Here is a 5,944-nt window from a genome sequence, read left to right on the forward strand (position 1 = left end):
AGTGCTTCCCAGTTTTCTCCCCTCTTCTTGATCACACTACAATTTCCTTAAAGCTTGACTATAAGTCTTCTCATCATTTTAACTAGTCATTGCATTGTGTGTAAGGAATACTGAGGATCAACTAGATCTTGCACTTTTTCTTTATTCTCCTGCTCTTCTCAGGCTTTTATGATTCCTGCTGGCATTGCTTGCCTAGGAAATCTCAGATCTGGAAAAGGATTTTGTTTCGGTTTCTCTAAGAAAATGAAAAAAAGAAAGAAAGAAAGAAAGAAAGAAAAAGAAATATCCCATCAAATCTATTGCCTTACTTAACTCATTAATCAGTCAAATGCATTGGGGTGCTTTCTTTGCAAGAGCTCTGATTTTTTTTCTTTCTAGATTAAGAAGAACCAATGCTTCCTCTAAACTGCGTGTCAGCCTAAGCAGGTGTAGAGACAATGCGACTTCATCCACACTAATGGATTTGGTCCTACTTTGTTTTGGACTTCCAATACAAGACAGACATTGACAAACTGGAGTGAATCCAGGGGAGGGCCACCAGAATGGTCGGGGGCTGGAACACATGGCATATGAAGGAAGCGGGGTTGTTCAGTCTGCAGAAGAGAAGGAGAAGGGGGTCTTACTGCTGTCTATGACTACCTAACAGGTGGTTACGGAGCAGATGGAGTCAGACTCTTCTCAGATGCACAGGGAAAGAATAAAAGGTTCCGAGCACAAGGTGCATCAAGGGAAATTCTGATTAGCTATTAGGAAACAAAATTCACAGTGAGGGTGATCAAATGCTTGGCCAGGTTACCCAGACAGGCATGCAATCTCCACCCTTGGAGATACTCGGAGCGCAACTGCACGAGGCCTTGAGCACTCTGAGCTAAGCTGGTCCTGCTTTCAGCAGGAGATTGGACTAGAAACCTCCAAAGGTTCCACCAAGACTAAACTACTCTGTGTTTTTACGATTCCACCCTGATATCACTGAATCAGAAGAGGCCCATTTTCCAGGCTACTTGATTCCTCCAGATAGTTCACTTCTCTTTACAATGAAAATTCACAACTAGTACAATATTTGAGTATAATAGGCAGCTTGTAACTGGCATCTCACATTTAACCTTTCCTTTCCTCTCATACCAAGCAGGGTGATGCAGTTCTCTGCTCTGTTCCTGAGAATGATCAGGAAACATTAATCTCAAGAATGCTAATAAGCTCTTTTCTGTCAGTAACAAAGGACGTGGGAGGCATGGACCTTCTACTGTAAGGATCCAGGGCCTAGTGATCCGTGTTCAGGAATAAATAATCAGTGATTGTAAGGAAGCCAAGATCACATATGCTCTGCAAATGAACTAGGGCTAAATTTTGTCGTGCACATCAACAGCGTTCACACAGGAAGCAGCTCATCCATGCCTGCTGCCTTCTGACAAACGCAAAACAAGATCGCAGAAGAGGAAGAACAAGCTTGTGGGTAAAGCTCCCAACCAGCTCCATGGAAAACACGATTCACTTGCAGCCCTGCCACAGGCCTTAGCCTGCAGCACTACCAACAAGATTGCCTGGTTACAGGGAAATTGGAAAAGGTCTCTCCTAGGCTCTGCTTGTCAGTGGGAAGCAGGTACCTAATTCTCAAAACTCACACTCACTTTCTCTGTACATCCTCAGCATTAGCTGCCACCCATCACCATCAGCGTATCTTCCACATAATAGGAGCAGAGATTCCACAGGGTTCAGGCACTCCGTGAATCCGAAGGATAAGAATGCTGCCTGGGGCAATTTGCAGCCAGAAATCTATCCCTCACAGGTACTTACACCTAAACCAGGGCTGCAAATGCTCAAATGTGGCATTGTTCTGATCATGTAATTCAAAGCCCCAAAAAGTTTAACATTGCCTCGTTTTGTCATTTGAGGGTTTGAGCTACAACATTCTCCTGTCTTTTATTTCTCATTTTCTCACCCCGATGCTTAAGAAAGAAGTTAAACACTCATTTCAATTCATTTTCCTACCCTTAGAGGAATAACAAATAGAATTTGAATATGCAAAAAGCAAACAAAAAAACCCATAGCTTCATCCCACTCTAGCAAGTACTTCATTAATATTGAGAAGCTCATCAATTTGAATTTATTTGGAATCCACGAGTCACAGTCACTAGTAAAATGACCTAGAGACTACAGTGATAACTCCCTTGCATTTCAACACAAAAGAAAACCTTCCACAATACACAATGTGAGCAAAACTTTTGGCTGAATATCATCATTTTCCTGTTTGCTTCAGCTACTACTTCAAGTGATGCTGCTGCTATTTTTCAGTGCACTGTCCCTAAGTAAATGGCTGCTCACACCATATAAGATAAAATTAAACAACAACAAAATATGTATATATACACACACATATATATGTTTTCCACATTCATAGTCTTTTCAGGCCAGTACATTCTCTGAAGATAATGAACTACCCTGACATATTCTGGAACTCTTCTCCCTGTCCTCTGTAGCAATGAGAGAATGGAACCATTCATCAGCATGACACAGCATGGCTTCCAAATATTGAGACATCTCGATACAGTCAGCTGAGTAAAATCGCTTTCTGTATCTCTGCTGTTGCTTTCAAAAATGATCTAGTAACAACCAGGGAAAGACAAAGCTGTGATAACTTTCCACAGGCCGGGTGAAAGCACAGACCAGACCAGGTAAGGCACAATTATTCTGAGCTTTGTCTTCTAGCTCCCTAGGGAAAAGTTTTAGGGCTGCTTTCTTCTCACATGACTTTGCTGAATGCGCCATTTCTGACAACAACACATCCTAAGTACTTTCTTTCTCCACCACATTTTTGCCATTCCCTTGTCTATTCAACCAGGAAACACTAAAGCAAATCATATAGTACAAAGTACGTATTCGACAAAGTGCAATATATCTTAAAGTATGCATCAAAACTAAATGCTGCCTTTGGATGCAAGCATAAAGCTTCTGCAAGTATCTAAGGGAAAGAATTTTTTCAGCATTCAACTGAGACCACCAAGTACAAGTGTAATACTCAAGTTGTCTGAATTGCCAGAGTCAGAGGCTGGAAGCATGCCTGTACTTTTTGGCAATACAGCACTTCATATGATGCAACACATGGCTCCAGTCAACACTCCTTTCTCTGGTACAGCAGGCAACAAAAGATCAAGCCATTAGTCCTTCACTGTTTTCTATTCCAAGGTTTTATCCCCTATGTTTTGAGATGCTCTCTCATTCCATGCTGTCTGACAGCACTTTTAGCTTTTTAGAAGTTGGAATTATAAGAATTACTTACATTTGAAAAAGTAACATTTTGGATGCACATTCTGTTCTTGGCCAGAGGCGGCTTTTTTTTTTTTTTTTTTTTTTTTTTAAAACTTTTCTACCTGCTTGGCCTGTAGAACCATTTTAACTTTGCTAAAACTTCCAGAGAAGCAGCACTTTTACCAGCACTGAAATGCACTGCATCTTTCATGTCTTCAAATAAAAATTAAGCCCAACCTGTCATCTGTTAGATCTGTTGCATCCAACACTTCCTGCAGAAGAGTGCTAGTTTGATTATCCTCTAACTAGACTTTGCTGGAGTGATCACAGGATCCTATCTAAAGCATAGTAACAAATCTTAGTGTCTCTTCCATTAGCAACCCTCATGTACTGTAAATGGCCATAGGCTTAAAACCTATGACTAGATTCAGCAAAATGTTCACTACTATACATAATTGTAAATAAATAATAGAACCTTTTATTATTATTATTACTCACATTGTAAAGGAAGTCAGGAGTACACCATGGAGACAGAAGAGAAACTTATTTACAAAAGCAGGCAGTAGAACATATTCTACCATTGACAACAAAGCCAATGTTGAGCGGTCCTGAAAGAGTTTGTGCCTTGAGCAGCCTGACAGGTAATGCAGAACATCTACAGGCAATGCAGGAAGGCTATAGCAGAGGGAACAGCAGAAACTGGATCTTGATTTTGGCCAAATTTTTTCCCCACTATGACCAGACAGTACAATCCAGTACTAACATCGCCGAATTAGGATCATTTCGGAGAGCTGGTGAAGAACCCACAGAGGTCTGGCTGTTGAGAAAGACAAAGGAAACTATTTGTGACCTAAGATGCATTTCTTTAATATAAAAAGATTTTCCATAACTGAAGTTTCATGACTTCACATTCCAGAAGTCAATAATTTGAAATCATTGTTTTATGACTACACTGAGCTTAAGCTTAGTCTTTTAACACACACCCATGTTTACTGCACCATCAACATTCACTCATTTTTTTACAACTTTTTCCAGTGGTGAAGACTGGGATGCCAACAGCCCCTTAAAGAAACCGTCTCTTTCATAACTACGCTTGTTCATCAGACAGTCAAGCCAGATGTAACTATGAGAGTCCAAATGCTGTTCATTCTGATAAATACAAGATGACATTGAAAAAAAGGGAGATGCGTAAAGAATAATCATAATCATTTTTTACCCGGCAGAATATTCTCTGGTTTGCAGGGCACTGCAGTGGGTGGTTCTCAGGTAATCAGAGTAGGGAGAATTGCATAGTCACCAGGTACATATTGACTTTACCAGCCAGGATAAGCAGAAATCCAGCTCAGATATTTTGAAATGCTTTAACACAGATTTTTTTTTTGAAGATATATAGTCAGAGAGGAAACAGCATTTCCAACAACAGGACAAGAAGAGTTTTTCCCACAAAGGGAATGATCTCTTCCAGACAGTCGCAGACTATCTCCATTCTCAGCAGGTATTTTTGCTTATAATTAGATCTATTTGAACTTCCAAAAAGAAAATACTGAAGGCTGGCAGGGAACTGGGAATGAACAAAAAGGGGCAAAGAGATCATATAAGACAAAAGACGGTTTTGATAAAGAGAATAAATAGTTACTACTATGAGAGAAGAGAAAGTGAGTCTGCTTCAGGACTTGAAGCAGATCGGCGTAAAAGGCTGTATTTGTTCAGAAGCACACAACAGTATTATGCAACAGTTCCCGACAAGAAGTGAATGGTAATATTTTCAGCCAAAATAACAGGAGAAATGCATGCGAAGCAAAATGCATCAGCTATGTTAGCAGAGAGCCTTGGAAAAATTTTACTGCTCTTGGTCTTTGGGACTTTAAATAACAAGTCGAAAGAATCTTAGCTTAATCTTTCAGACTTTACTCTAACAGGATTTATGACTGACTCAAAGGAAAGATGATGTTTTCTTCCATCACTTCCTAGAACACCTGTGTCCTCTGCAGAGGTTATACATCCAAGCAATAACCCAGACTGACCACGCTTAGCTTACAAATGCCAAGAACAGCCTCGCTTGCTAAAGTACAGCAGCATGGGAAGGCCCAAGTGAGCAGATGATCTGCTCTCAGATTCCACCTGCTATTTAGATACGGACAAACTGCATTTTGAAGACGCTATACAGAACACACGTAAATAAAGAAAAAACAATACTTCAATAAAAACCTACGCACATATACATTTCTAACATGCTTGTCACTTAAATGGGGCAAAACTAAAGCTCTAAAGAACTAAAGAACACTTCCTATTAGGAATTAGATTCTCCTTTTCTACACTGAGTCTTTGCTTTAGTTAGCCAAGACACTGCTGAACCTTCTGCCATTCGGAAACTGCATGAGAGCCTATGTATAAGTGTGGATTATGCAATAACCTCTGAACAAAGCAAAATTGTAGGATCACCTGATCCCTATAGGGTCAGAACCAAAACCACTAAGAATCTGAAAGAGCAAGTAGTCACTTATGTCCAGCATTTAGGTGCTAGTGAGACTGTCAAAGTCTTTACTATACGTTGCCTAACTCTGCGGATTCCCAAAGTCCTGTAGACACTGGCGTTTCCACCAGTAGGCACATAAAACACCCCTCACCTTGCTCCTGCAAAGCCTGATGCAGCTGAGCTATTCACCAGCTGAGCTGCTCTTTACTCTGGCAAGACTCT

Source organism: Apteryx mantelli, unplaced genomic scaffold (genome assembly GCF_036417845.1).
Source record: "Apteryx mantelli isolate bAptMan1 unplaced genomic scaffold, bAptMan1.hap1 HAP1_SCAFFOLD_135, whole genome shotgun sequence".
NCBI lineage: Eukaryota > Metazoa > Chordata > Aves > Apterygiformes > Apterygidae > Apteryx > Apteryx mantelli.